The sequence below is a fragment of the Helianthus annuus genome, chromosome 14 (assembly GCF_002127325.2).
Source record: "Helianthus annuus cultivar XRQ/B chromosome 14, HanXRQr2.0-SUNRISE, whole genome shotgun sequence".
Lineage (NCBI taxonomy): Eukaryota > Viridiplantae > Streptophyta > Magnoliopsida > Asterales > Asteraceae > Helianthus > Helianthus annuus.
Window position 1 is genome coordinate 79,987,460 of NC_035446.2, and position 15,992 is coordinate 80,003,451.

The 15,992-nt window shown below is 36.3% G+C and overlaps 2 long non-coding RNA genes across 2 annotated transcripts; one reads left to right on the plus strand and one right to left on the minus strand.

The window, feature by feature from the left end:
* Positions 1–3,205: 3,205 nt before the first annotated feature.
* LOC110910218 lies at positions 3,206–4,719 on the minus strand. Its single transcript, XR_002575943.2, has 6 exons — positions 4,582–4,719; positions 4,438–4,483; positions 4,150–4,234; positions 3,614–4,024; positions 3,418–3,513; positions 3,206–3,337 (listed from the first exon to the last, which is right to left on the minus strand). It is a non-coding gene; the product is annotated as an uncharacterized LOC110910218 (long non-coding RNA).
* Positions 4,720–6,181: 1,462 nt separating this feature from the next.
* On the plus strand, positions 6,182–7,042 carry LOC110891668. Its single transcript, XR_002565468.2, has 4 exons — positions 6,182–6,322; positions 6,424–6,469; positions 6,673–6,757; positions 6,883–7,042. It is a non-coding gene; the product is annotated as an uncharacterized LOC110891668 (long non-coding RNA).
* Positions 7,043–15,992: the final 8,950 nt, after the last annotated feature.

Below are 15,992 nucleotides of genomic sequence, written 5' to 3' on the forward strand. Positions count from 1 at the left end.
CTACTATAATAAAATAAACCAATTTTTGGACACGTGTCATTCATTGAAGGTACCCTCAAAACTATACTATAAATAATAAATTAATTAAATTTTATCATACTTTAATAAAATATTATCCTCAAATCTAAATTGTTAATTTAATATATTTTTAATACAAATGCCTCTCTTTCATACTTATCTTATATTAAATATATAAATAATAAATTAATATTAAATGTTATCCTAGTTTATTAAAAATATAACTTTTTATTATCTGGTATACAAAATTATATTTATTAACTCCTGTAAAACGCGGAGTTTTTAAAAATATATGTTTTTTTTATTATTTACTATAGAAAGTTACATTTATATAACCCGTGTAATACACAAAGTTTTTAATAATATAAATTTTTTTTATCATTTGCTATGTAAAATTAGATTTATTCAACACGTGTAATACACGAAATTTTTAAGGATATAATTTTTTTATTAATTGGTAGATTTTTCAACCCGACTATACACGGGTTTTTAAAAGATACGACGCTTTTATTATTTAATATACAAAATTAAATTTATTTTATCTGTGTAATACACATAGTTTTTAAAGATATAACTCTTTTTTAGATCTATTTAACACGTGTAATATACGAGGTTTTTAAGGATGTAACTTTTTATTATTTGGTAGATTTATTCAACCTGATTATACACGAGTTTTTTAAGGATACGACGTCTTTAGTATTTAGTATACAAAATTACATTTATTTAATCTCTGTAATACACATAGTTTTTAAAGATATAACTTTTTTTTATTTGATATATATAATTATATTTATTCAACCCGTGTAATACACAGGTTCTAATATAGTTTTATTTATAAACCGTATAAAATGTTAACCAAATAGAATTCGTTCTTTCAATTTTTTTTTCTACGCTTTTTACGCACCCCCTTTTGATACGTATAAAATAAAACGTTTTTTTATCCTACAATTTTCATTAACCTTCAAATATCTCAAAAACATTTTATTTATAGACTCATTATGAAAGCTAAAAATTTTAGTGAGTATTTTTAGGTGAGTTTTAGCGATCACACAGGATCCGAGATAGTGTAATTAACTTGCCTCTCTATTCGGATCAATATCCCCATGGTTAGGCTATTAGTCAATAAAATCGACAACGAATCTTGCGATGTAGGGTCGGGTCTAAACTAGGGTTCCCATACTCGAACTATATACTTGCGGGCACTACTCGTTGAGATTGTGTCGGTGTACCCGCTTAACCCACCTACTTACTTGAACTCAGAGGGCTTGCGGGTTATACGTCTCTTCCCCTCAATGGTGATATTCTTAAAAATACTAGAACATTGAATCACTTATAAATCTCTACAAAATAAGCTTGATCAAATGTTTCGAGAATACAACAAATTACATTGCCGAATGCATATCAAACTAAGATTAAAATAAAGTTAATCGGAATACAAAATGTATACAACGCCAAGGTTCAACAAATTTTATGATAAGTCTAATACTAATTTACCAAATTAGTCGAAATTTTCTAATTTATACAAATAATATGAATTGACCTAAAACATAAACAAGTAACCTAACAAGCTGCTGAAATCATAGTTGATAGCGAATAGCGACAAGGCACCTATAGGCTACGTAGCGAATAGCGACGGCTATTTTATAAATAGCGATTACAGTAAAAAAAGAATTTTGAAAATTTTTATATGCATATTACATCAAAATACCCTTCTATATATGTTATTTACATGTATATTTAACAAAAACCTATAAATCCAGCTATTTTATAGCTATATCTAATTGTTATTTACATAAAAAAAACAATCGCTATCATCGCTATGACCCATATAGCGACACTACGTCGCATGGCTACAGTGTCGGCTGAAGGGTAAGTTAAATGAAGCATTAGCTTAGGGCCACCAACTTTTAGGGCTTCTCATCTTGGACCTTTTTTTTTTCATCTATATTTGTTATATTTGGGCTTGTGCTATTTGTTTTGGGTTAACTAAATGAAAGGGGAAGCAAACAAAAGAAGGTGGTAGTTATGTTTGCTTGTAGGCTCAAAAGTCAAAGTTAGGTCATACGTTTGAGTTTCAAGAAAATTAAAAAAGCGACTCTCTTTGAAAAATGAAACGACATCTACAATTTAACGGAGAAGTCATTTGTTTTATTCCCAAATTTGTTAATTACCCTTTTGGTAATTTTGATCATTCATCACTCCTATGCAATAGTTTTGAACTGGTTTTGTAATGACTTTTGTGTAATAGTTTAAAACTCTTCATCAATATTCCGCCAACGTGTGTAATAGCATCGAATCTACAGGCCTGATGCAGAAGGTAATCACTTCAATTATTTTGCTAGGCTACTTAGTTGATTATTTTTGCAGTTATCCTTTTGGTAGAGATAGTTTTTTAGAACTTAGTTATCCTACTATTAGTTGTTTTGCTTTAAGGTAATCGTTGTTAAAACTATTGATTTTGAGTGATAATTTATGCCCCTAATTTGCTAATAGTTTATACTATAATAGTTAAACGCTTGACTCTGTTGATGTTAAACGCTAGTTTATTCCTTAATAGTTAAGTACTTGATACGAAAAAGGGCCTAAAAATTTTATTTCGCTATAGGCCACCAAAAACATTGAGCCGGCCCTGCATGGCTACATAGCACGCCATAGCGGTCGCTATAGCCACTATTAACAACTATGGCTGAAATGTCATAGATACGCTTCGGAATTGGTAACTTATGCTAAAGAAAACAAAAACACACAAGAACCACAACCACATCAAACTCTAATCAGCAGAAAGAACTTCCAACTTGAACCTGCAGTATGATGTGACTGTCACTGGAGAAGCAATAATACATATTTGCTAAGATTCATCAGAGTTGTGAGGTTTACACTTCGTAATACAGTAAAAGCACAGCAGGGTGAGACTAAAAAGCACAGCTTAACCACATAATCACATCGCTAATTGAACCATGCACTAATTTCAAGTCAAACTAAGTTCTAAATCCAACATTAATAAGTTCTTAAAACAAAATCCCAATAAGTTCTAAATCCAACATCAATCACCTATTACACCAGACTCGTGTTGTAGCAAAGATGAATAAAACAAACACAACGTCAGATGGCAAAAATGCAAAGCATAGTCCCACAAGCGTTCATCGAATTGACCCATCGGATGTTGATAAAACTATGCAAACACCTGCAGAAGTTGTGAATGGCAGATCTTTATAGCAGGCTACAAGATTCTTGTCTGAATGTAGTAGATCCACTTGCAGCGTCTTCTTCTTAGGGTTTAGAACATCATCCGGCTCACCGTCAAACCCACAAATTCAACCTGACATCATCACAAATATTGGTTTTGTAGTTTTATACACATGGAACGGAAGATTGTATAATTATGAGTTAGCTGCTTACGTTATCACTAGTGGAAGCACAAAGAACCATAGCTTGTGATTTAATTCCCCTCATGGTTGCTGGCTTTAGGTTGCAGAGAACACAAACCTTGCGGTTCTAATAAAAACAAACAAAGAGAACTGAGAACCGTAAGCCAATTTGTGGTTTAATTCCCCTCATGAATGCTTAAGTGCAAGATATATATTATAAAAAGAACCTGCATCTCTTCAAGAGGAATATATTTGAGAAGACCACTAACGACAGTCCTATAGGTTCTTCACCGACATCATTTTTTTCCAGATACAAAGAATCAGCATCATGATGTTTCTGAACTTCCTTGATAACCCCAACACGGATATCAAGTCTGTCGATTGTTACTTCCTTTTCCACAGCAGCAGCTCCTTTAGTTTTGGTTTCACCTGCAGATTTAGCTGCTCGTTCTTTCTTCCCACTTTTATCTGCAAAGTCAGTCGATACAAATAGAAAACGAAACGTACATAAAGCAAAGAAATAACCATCACCTATAATTTTTGTGTTCTTCAGCTTTTCAGTAAGCTTCTTCCTTCACAGCCCGGTCAGCTTGACTCCCAGCAAACTTATTCCTAGAGAATTCCACTTCTTCCTCCATCTGCACATCACACAAAAATAGAAAACGAAACATACATAAGAGATGTTCAAGTGACTTCCGTCTCTCTGCAAAGTACAAAAAGCAAAGAGAAAAATAAACAAAATGCAACAGGGGAGCAAATTTACCAATTCCAATAACAATGTGGAAGGGATCCCAATTTTCTGACCAGCGGGTAAGATCTCCCTACGAGGAGTTCTAGCCCCCTTTCACCTGCAACATCAAGCTTTAAGAAAGACATACTGAATCTGAATGGGAAAATATAAAAAGCTGAGTTTGACTATTGGATAGTAAGAGAGAATCAGATCAAGTTTCGGCTAGCCATTAAATTAGTAGATTATGTTACATTTCTCAGAAAAGGGCAAGACTGAAAAATGTAGCACAAGTTGACTAGAAACTGAAGGAATAAAAATCACCAGATTTTTGTTCAGCATCTTTCATTGCGCAAACATCTTCTATCAGCTGCACAAAAATTGAAAAAAAAAAACAAACAACATAAATGCAATAGTTCCTTATACAGTTGTACAGATAAAAGAAACACAGCAGGACAACAAGGTTACCAGAGGCATAGTGGTCGTAAGGCAGAAATGGAATCAGCAATTTCAAAACTAATTTGTCTATCAAAACGAACCATTTCAGCTGGGGATTGATCAAGTTCAAACCCAGCTTCCGCCATCTTCTTTAGAATTTTTTCAAGATTATCCACTTGATAATTCTGAACAAGGGAAATGGGAGGATGGGCCGGCGCCGCCACACGACAGCCCGGGGACGCCCCACACCGAGTGGCACCGTAGCATTAAAGGTGATCATCTTCTCTCTTTTCTAAACTTCAAGTTTGATAGCCATATAAATAGAAAGATGATCAAAGATGCTAATGAAAGTTTTTATGAAATGGTTGAAAGCTCCCTTCTGTTCAGTCATATTCAACTTGAGTTCAATTTTGAAAAAGGAGCATAGGATTTTGATTCATGTTTTTAGAAGAATGAATATGATTAATCTTCCCATAGACATATGCACCTTAAACATAGTTACAAAAAGCTTCTCTAAGTTGAGAAAAGTCAATTATGGATTTAGCCTTGCTGGTTTAAGTTTTAAGTTAGGATTTAAGCCCGATGTGGTTACTATTAGGACATTGATGGATGGTCTTATAAAGGAAGACAGGCGGCTGGTACTTTGTTTCAAGATTATCCACTTGGTGATTCTGAACAAGTGCTCGGATTATCAAGTTGAAAGTCGCTCCATTACTTTTACAACCATATAACTCAATACAATTGAACCAGTGTAAAGCTTCAACAAGTAGACCGTGTCTACAAAATCCCTTGAGCTGCTCCTTCGTAAGGTGATTGTAGACATTGAGTTCTACAACATTCTCCTTCGTGGTGCTAGCAAGTTCAAAGGGGTTCATTATTTACTGGCTTTGTAAATATCGGGCCTCAACCCTTTTACCGGTAGCTCCCCATACAAAGGCGAATGTTGTAGCTCCACAAAGGAGAATGTTGTAGAACTCGATGTCTACAATCACCTTACGAAGGAGTAGCTCAAGGGATTTTGTAGACACGGTCTACTTGTTGAAGATTTACACTGGTTCAATTGTATTGAGTTATATGGTTGTAAAAGTAATGGAGCGACTTTCAACTTGATAATCCGAGCACTTGTTCAGAATCACCAAGTGGATAATCTTGAAACAAAGTACCAGCCGCCTGTCTTCCTTTATAAGACCATCCATCAATGTCCTAATAGTAACCACATCGGGCTTAAATCCTAACTTAAAACTTAAACCAGCAAGGCTAAATCCATAATTGACTTTTCTCAACTTAGAGAAGCTTTTTGTAACTATGTTTAAGGTGCATATGTCTATGGGAAGATTAATCATATTCATTCTTCTAAAAACATGAATCAAAATCCTATGCTCCTTTTTCAAAATTGAACTCAAGTTGAATATGACTGAACAGAAGGGAGCTTTCAACCATTTCATAAAAACTTTCATCAGCATCTTTGATCATCTTTCTATTTATATGGCTATCAAACTTGAAGTTTAGAAAAGAGAGAAGATGATCACCTTTAATGCTACGGTGCCACTCGGTGTGGGGCGTCCCCGGGCTGTCGTGTGGCGGCGCCGGCCCATCCTCCCATTTCCCTTGTTCAGAATTACCAAGTGGATAATCTTGAAAAAATTCTAAAGAAGATGGCGGAAGCTGGGTTTGAACTTGATCAATCCCCAGCTGAAATGGTTCGTTTTGATAGACAAATTAGTTTTGAAATTGCTGATTCCATTTCTGCCTTACGACCACTATGCCTCTGGTAACCTTGTTGTCCTGCTGTGTTTCTTTTATCTGTACAACTGTATAAGGAACTATTGCATTTATGTTGTTTGTTTTTTTTTTTTTTCAATTTTTGTGCAGCTGATAGAAGATGTTTGCGCAATGAAAGATGCTGAACAAAAATCTGGTGATTTTTATTCCTTCAGTTTCTAGTCAACTTGTGCTACATTTTTCAGTCTTGCCCTTTTCTGAGAAATGTAACATAATCTACTAATTTAATGGCTAGCCGAAACTTGATCTGATTCTCTCTTACTATCCAATAGTCAAACTCAGCTTTTTATATTTTCCCATTCAGATTCAGTATGTCTTTCTTAAAGCTTGATGTTGCAGGTGAAAGGGGGCTAGAACTCCTCGTAGGGAGATCTTACCCGCTGGTCAGAAAATTGGGATCCCTTCCACATTGTTATTGGAATTGGTAAACTTGCTCCCCTGTTGCATTTTGTTTATTTTTCTCTTTGCTTTTTGTACTTTGCAGAGAGACGGAAGTCACTTAAACATCTCTTATGTATGTTTCGTTTTCTATTTTTGTGTGATGTGCAGATGGAGGAAGAAGTGGAATTCTCTAGGAATAAGTTTGCTGGGAGTCAAGCTGACCGGGCTGTGAAGGAAGAAGCTTACTGAAAAGCTGAAGAACACAAAAATTATAGGTGATGGTTATTTCTTTGCTTTATGTACGTTTCGTTTTCTATTTGTATCGACTGACTTTGTTTAATTAAATCCAGATTGTAAATCGTTTTTGGAATAAAAACTCGAAAAGTATATATATCGTGGGAAAAATACCTTGTAATATAACTTTGTTTTGTTAACCATTGCCCAAGTGATCTAGATAACGCAACGATATATAATGTGTTAAAAGCAATTATATATAGGAAGTACCAGCGGCGTATCCACCATGCTTTTAACACATTACACCTGCCCCGTTACCTAATCACTTCCCTAACCCAACGGTTCAAACAGATTTCAAACGGTTCATGTCAATCAGTGGTTACAAACGGTTCACATAATCAAATGGTTACAACGGTTCAAAATGTAAAACAATGTGTCCATATGCTGGATGAGCATATGCGACAAAATGTAGTACATGGAAATCAATGTGCTAGCATGTTAAGTGAACATACATAGCAAAACATAATGAAATCGTGTACTAATAGTGTACTATTGAACATAGTAAGTATATGATATAAAAACATGAGAAACATGAAAGTATCAAGTAGGCACATGTGTTCCACCCCAAAACAGTTTGAAAACAGTAAAAGAGGGGACTATGTACTCACCTGAGGGTGCTTAGAAGTCTTGAACAACAACCAAGCAAAGCTAGAGTGATCAGGGAATCAAACGGCACCCTATATAGGTAACTATGTAAATAACCGGACCTAAATCGGGAGATAGGATAGAATGAGGTTCTATAAATCAAACGAGTAATTAAACTCGTATGGTATGATTTAATAGACCTTACATTCTGATTGGAAAGTCTACCTAAGTGCTTTTGACCCGTTTCGACACATTATGGTAACATAAGCTACTATAAGGCGTCGTTAGCGTAAAACTATGTTCGGATGGTTAACTATGTGCTATGCCAAGTCTTATATGCCCAATTATCCCTAAACATGTTACTAAATCAGATTATATGTCAAAAATAAGTTCACATGGGCAAAATACGGATCTTAGCTTCAAAAGGGTATTTTGGTCATTTCCTATGGGCATACAAGCTAACTAGCAAATGACTAACCAATCCTATGTGATCATAAGGTATAACCTCAGTGGTTATTCCCTAAGAAACTATGATCACTAACTAAGCTTGGTCGGATTCTAAAGATCGACCAATTGGGTCGGGTTCGAAAGTCTAAGCGGTTGTTTAGACCGCTTACCTTACGATCCTAAACAAGCACTAAAGTAATAGTGTCGAGTTAAACATGTCAAAACATGTTTAACCTATTGATTTGGTATCAAAACGAAGTGTTTTGATACACTAAAGTAGTTCCGTTGCAAAATGCGTGCTAAAACGCATTTTGACCGAAACTTTGACTCGACACTACATCTAGCGAACGTGGTAATCAACGGGTATAATCACTAAGGATTATAACCAACGTGATTACAATCACGTTGCAAAGTTCAACCGAACTTTGCGTTGACCAAAGGCTGGTCAAACTGATAGTTAAACACTTGTTTGACTATTTAGACTAGAAAGCAAATAAAAGAATGAAAGAAGGCTCACCCAAGTCCTTGCTATCTTTTCTACAAAGAAGACAAGTCCCAATTCAGATTGAGAGAGCTCCAAAGCAGAAGTAGAGGAGAAATGAGAGGAATGAGCAAAGAATTGAGGAGGTTGGCTTGCTATTTATAGTTGTGTTGATGCTCTAGGATCATCACAAGTGTTTTGCTTGGCCATTAAGCAATAAATCACAACCATACATGTGTTAAAGCCAGCTAATATTACTTGGGAAGGTGTTAACTTGGCCACCACACAAGGAAATTGCCAAAAACAGCCCCTGAAGTATCAACAGTTTGCTAAAATTGAGTTTCTGGTCGCTGGGCACTTCACGCGGCCCGCGTAAGGATAGGGAGGATCCTTACGCGCCCCGCCTGAGAAAAGTTTGACAGAAATGTCAAAACAGGTCCCTGCACTTCAGAAACATGGATTTCGGCTGATTTTTGACACGTTTAAGCCCCGTTAACCACATTTCAAGGCTCCAAAATGAAGTTAAAGTATTGGGAACTCAAAACATGCTCAAAAATATCTCGGATGTCGGTTCGTTTGGTCGTACGGTTGCGTTGTTCGGTTAATTACGACGGAAGTCGTAACGAACGCAAAAACGATCCAAATTTGAGCGACGAATGGAATTTTATCATGCCAATCATTAAAATATAATATTTTAATGATAACATAAATTTTTGGGTGTCCGGATATATTCAGAACGTAAAATATGCGCGAAAATGCAAACTTATGCACTTTTTGACGCTTTTAGTCCCTGAATGAGCATAAAGTTTATTTTAGCACACCGAACCCCTCAAAGCCTATTTCTAAGCTATGTAAAGGATATTTAAGGTGTGTTTAACTTATGGTCAAGTTCCAGATTGTTCATTACAGTACAAATCGGCATACTTTCGTAGTTTGTCGAATTTAGTCCCTGTATGCGAATAAACTTGATTTCGGCATACCAAACCATCCAAAACTTATTTCTAAGTTACGTAGAGGTTATTTAAGGTATGTTAAGACTATTTCACTATTTCGGAGGGTTTGTTGCATTAAACTGGTTATATTTACGCATCGGACCGCGTATAACCTTCCAGAAAGCGATTTAAAGCCCGAAATCGAACAAGAATTGATATGTGCAAATGATACACATATTTTCACAAATCTCAAGTATGAAACACAAAATTTCATTGGTTTGGAATTTGTTTGACGGTCACAGTGACACAGGTGTCACAGCTTGTTGGCCCCGAAATCATCCAAGAGACGACAGACAAGATTGCGCAGATTCGAAGACGCATCGAGGCAGCTTGCGACAGACAGAAAGGTTATGCAAACCAAAGGAGGAAACCTTTAGAGTTTCAAGTTGGGGATATGTTTTTGTTAAAGGTTTCACCCTGGAAGGGTGTGGCACGCTTTGGAAAGCGTGGGAAGTTGAATCCGCGTTACATTGGTCCTTTCAGAATCCTGCAAAGGATTGGGCTGGTAGCATACAAATTTGACTTACCTGCCGAGCTTAATGGCGTTCACGATACATTCCACGTATCAAACCTGAAAAAGAGTCCAACTCAGGAGACGGTTATCATTCCTGCTGACGAGGTTCATATCGACGACACACTCCACTTTGTTGAGGAACCGGTTGAGGTTACGGATTGGAAGATTAATAAGACACGTCGGAGTAGAGTCAAACTCGTCAAAGTTCGGTGGAATGCACGACACAGCCCAGAGTTCGCGTGGGAACGTGAGGACCGTATGAAGGCCAAGTACCCACATTTATTCCCCAAGAACCCTACAACTAGAAGTAGAACTTAAAATTTCGAGACGAAATTTTCTTAACAGGGGGAGAATGTGACAACCCGCATAATTACAGGTACTGTACAAATTAATTAACCCTAATTATGTGCTTAATGACTGTGCTTGATTACATCTGACACTTTAAACTGCTTACTGATTTATGTTACATACATACATGTGCATCCTTTACATACACTTTAAACTCCATTTATTTTATACAGACTCTTAGTGACAAACCTGATGCACAAAGCATAGTTACCACAGTGAGCGGATAACTCAGACACATGCTGACAATGCCAGCACTTAGACAGATACTATTTTTAGGCCAGTATGGGCCAGGGATAAAACACTACACCAGTATGGAGTGTAGGGAAATGAGGACCATAAGACTATGTCACTAGGTGATAGTTTGAGTGCCGGAAAGTGCCTAAAACGCAATTTAATTACAGAATTCCGCATTTTTAGTAACAATTCAGCTTTTAACACACTCATATTATACAGAGTATTGACTAAATGGTCCTGGACACTTTCCTAAGTGTTGGAATTAATTTCGTTACAAAAAGATGCACAAAAGACGCTATACGGGACAATTAAACGCTTTAACGGAACGATACGAAACCGAACAACCAGACATTACCCGAGACACGAAAATATTGTCAGAAATATTATTTTATCATTTTTAAGTAATTATGGTCACAAAAATCCCCATACACCATGTAAACATGAGATACACCCACTATACTTGAAAATACCCTTAACCTTCTAATTCAATACCTATTAGTTAACAAAAATTTTCACTTTACCCCCCCCCATCGAAAATCTGCCAATGATTACAAAAATATTATGTTTAGATTTTTGATTTTGCCATCTTATTTCCTATTGGACCATAGTTAAGCAATGATGGCTATGGAGTTGTAGGATGCATGTTTCCAAGGTGAAGATCATCATCACCATCAAACTCTTCACTCAACCCCTCCCCCTCCCCTTATTTTCGGCTCTCCCCCCTAACCCATAACCGAATTCACCACCACCATCCTTCACCACCTCCATTTTCTTCACTACAAGCTCTCATTTCAAGTTTGAAGTTCCTCCATAGAAGTGCAAGTTGAAGAGCTTTCAAGGGAGCTTGGTTCAAGCCTTTGTCACTAACATTTCACCATCATCTTTGTCCTAAGATTGTTACCCTAGCCTTGTGCTAGTAGTAAGTCCCTTCACACCCTTGTTCCATCTTGTTCTTGTTATGTTTTGTTTAAATTTCATGGCACACAAAAGCTAAACACTAAAATGTTGAACTTAAAATTCTGCATAAAAACCATAGATAAAAGGGTTGTATGAAGTTGAAATCTGGATGGTTTAGGGTTGGTTAAAGCATGATTGAGGTTTGAACATTTATTCATCAATAAACCATGGTTAGGGTCTTGGTTTATGCGTTTTTAGTCACTTCTACAATGTAAACAGCTTGCTGAGTTGAATTTCCAGCCAACTTCAACAGGCTATAACGGGACCATTTTAAATCGAAAAACTAATTTTTTGAAGCCTAAAATGTGCATTTTGGAATAACTAAACAAATGGCACTGGAATCGTAATTTTTCGAAACCGTTTACTATTTTTAAGGGATTGTTTTTGGACAGCAGCTCAAGCTGCATTTTTACTGCAGAAAAAGTGTGTCATATTTGGAGTCATAACTTGAAACCTGAGTAAAATCGACTCATGGAAATTTTACAGTAGTTGGTCACCGTTGTCAGGATGACCCTCCAACTGGAATTTCGTCAATCGGACTTACGGTTTATTTTTAGTGAATTATTCCGTAAATTGCAATCAGAAAGTAACAAATCTGATTGCAGTCGGGAACATATAGGACCTTCTGTAAAAATTTGAGAATTTTTGGAAAAGGATAACTATTTTAGAATAATCCTCGAAAACAGTCCGGTTTCGAGTAATAAAGCTGAAATAAAGTAAGTAACGTTTTGTATGTCGATATGTCGGTTTGGTTATTGAAAATGAACTACTGGATATATGTAAAAGAAAATGATATGCTAATTAAGCATGGACACCTCTATTTACAAAGGAGACTCTGCCGAAATTTTCCGAGAATCAGAACACTTAGTAAAATATTCGAGAAAAATAGATACGAAATAGTTGTCTAACTATTTTTCTAAGAACGATAGTGAAGTTAAAATAATTATTACTGTTTTAACAAAATAATACCTAAGTAACGCAAATCAAAACACTAAACTCTAAACCAAGGCACGGCCCGTTCGTCTAATAGACATTAGTACATTGTAGGTTGTCGTGTAGCGGAAAGAGTTAAGATTCGAGTCAAGACGCACTACGGTGAGTTCATGACCCCCTATTCCTTTACTGTTTTCGGTTTTATACTTCGGGGGTGGAATACATGTTTACAATTTATTTCAGACATTTTATACATGGTATTGTTAGCTTAAGGAGGGTTTTTATTACGCGATCAAGTGAGTGGTGGGCATGACACTTAAGGCCATTAATCCTCATCTTAGGACCACGGGACATGAGTGATAGATCTATTTGGGTGTAGCGAGCCCACACCCATGAGGCCGGGGGCCCATAGTAGTGACTATGTCTTCATACCGGAGACAAATTTGCTAGGTTTGAGTCTTCCTGCATCATTCACATATACTACTGGATTTGCAACCCAATGGTGATCAGTTTTTCCTTATTGCTACATACCAGGGACTATTTTATTTACAGACATATTAAAACGGTTTATATACACAAGACTTACACATGAACTCGCTCAACTTTTGTTGACTTTTTAAACTACATGTATTTCAGGGAATTAAGTTGGATCTGGCAAGTGTTGCATGATTAGGCAAAGCTGCGTACTTAATAAGGATGTCATCCAAAGTTGTAGGGTTTGGGAAGTGTAACTCCTTCCTGGACGAGTTGCATGTCTCTTATCCTTGTTTTGTCAATTAGCCTTCCGTTGAGTCTTACGAACTCGTTTTTAAACAAGTAATGTTTTGTAACGCATTTTGTGGTTGATGTTTTTAGACACTATGTTATGCATTTTTAATTATTTTAATGGATGAACATCATATATTTTTATCATATAGCATGTTGTGATTGTTGCTATGGTATTAAGAAGTCACACCAAATAAACTCACGCTTCCGCAAAAGCCAGGGTGTGACATGTTGATCCGCCATAGGGGGGTTTGGGTCAAGGCTGTTTTTCGGTTTTTGGCTTGAAGTCTTTTTCTCGAAAAGTGCCCGGGTTCGTCAAGCGGTACTTTTATGTCTTTGTCGGAGGTGAAGGTTATGCACCAAACTGTATCTCCTACGAATTATACAAAATTGTGTGATTTTCTGCGAACAAAAACAAAAAGAATGCTTGGTCAGAAAAATAGCATGGCCCGGTGCTGGTGTTTGCACGGCCCGTGGTGTTCAGAAAAAGTTTCTGTTTTCAAGTTCCCAGATACTGGAAGGTTGACACGGCCCCGTGTCTCTGTTCTTGTAACACTACGCAAGGGATAACAAGAATCTGTGCGTTAATCATAATAAATATGTTTAGAATACTTATGTATTATTGAAAAAGTATTTTTATAAGTTACAGTAACTTTCGGGTCATTAAAATGGCGAGAATCAGCAAGCAGATCAACGCGCAGCGCATGTGTGCGCGACATTTAATACCATATTAGCAAAATACTAATATTTTGAGCATAAAAATATTTTTTTTTAATTTATAAACTAATATATATTGAAATTTACGCGAGAAAACGAGGATTCTGACGCAAAAACAAGCTGAAACGGAGTTATGTGCAGACAATGGTGGGCTGAAGAATAATGGGCTTGGCTGATGGGCTTCAAACCCACTCCACCAAACCCTGGGTATATAAACCCTTATATACCTCTACCTCCTTCATTCTTCACAAACACTTTCTTTCTCTACCTCCCTTCTCTCTAACCTCTCTCTACATAATCCAGCCACCACACGGCGGAGCTGTGGCGGCGGACCATGGCGGCACGTACCGGCGCCGGTTTTCCGGCCAAAGGTACACTTTTTCTACTAATTTCGACGCTCTGAACACTATGGTTAAGTCCATTTTCTCTAATTCGGAGCGATTTGATCCGTAGAGCAACTCTGAAGAGTTCCGGCCAAATTCTTTCAAGTTTGTTTTCAAGTTTTCTCTTCATTCATGTTAGATCTTGCTTTGAAGGATGTTGGTATTGCTTATCCAAACTATGTCAAGATTTTGCTTTTAGGAGCCTCCAACTTATTAATAGTTAACTTCAACATAAGATGTACATCATACCACATTTTATGGTACATCGCATCAACGCGATCCGAAATGAGCCTACCCCCACTCGTACCGAATTTTAGAGACCTGGCGAATTGCGATCCCTTTCACGTTTTCGTACCGGAGCATACCACGAACCATGTGACTATGGCTCACACATGTCTTCATTAAAAACCTTCACAAACAAATTACTAGCCTCAAGAAGACTGTCTTCCTTTATAAGACCATCCATCAATGTCCCAATAGTAACCACATCGGGCTTAAATCCTAACTTAAAGCTTAAACCAACAAGGCTAAATCCATAATTGACTCTTCTCAACTCAGACAAGCTTTTTGTAACCATGTTTTAGGTGTACATGTCTATGGGAAGGTTAATCATGTTCATTCTTCTAAACACATGAATCAAAACCCTATGCTCCTTTTTCAAAATTGAACTCAAAAGCTTGTTGAATGACTGAACAGGAAGGAGAGGATCCCTTTCAACCATTTCATCAAAAAGTTCATCAGCATATTTGATCATCTTTCTATTTATATTGCTATCAAACTTGCTAGTAGTAAAGTTTAGAAAAGAGAGAAGATGATTTTGACCTTTAATGCTATGGTTATAACCTTTCGTCAGCATCTTCATCCTCATTTCCCAATATGATTTCACCATCTTCAAGAATAACATGAAGTTAAGAGCACGATTATCTAAATTTATGATTTTTAATTAACCCTCATTTCCCTGCTCGTTGGTTTTGGCGCTCCTTTGGTGTATTTAAGAGTGTTTCCCCCTTTTTGTGTATTTAAACAATTTGTAAACTAATGCTTTCTTATAGCTTGTCTTTAAACAATCTGTACACCCAAAATACGTTTCTTTTAACTATTTTCTATTTTGTGTATTTTAACAATTTGTATACTAAAATAAGTTTCTTTTAAATACTATAAATGCGTACATTAATAAAGTGAAGATCTATAAAAGAACATTAAAGTCTAATGCAATTATTGAACCGAGTTGGGGTTGGCTCGAAGTTGTTCGGTTGACAAATCGGGTCGGCTTATTTACAATCGAGCTCCTAACTCCATAACAAACATTTATTTCGTTAAGGCGTGTTTGTTTCCAACCCTAGTAAGTTCTATATATATTAGGAAGAGTAGGTCATGAATATATGTAAAATATAAAAGTAATTAAATGATACATATTATATGATTATTTACAAAAATTACAATTATAAATTTAAAGGTAATAACAATTATAACTAATAAATAACTAGTCGAGCTCAAGCTAACCTTGAGCTTTGGAAATGGAAATGAGCCGAGCTTGGGCTTTCTTAAAGTTAACGAGCTGAGCTCAAGCCTACCTAGACAAGCTCGAACTCGACTTAGTTTGTTTACACCCAACATTCTTATTTTTG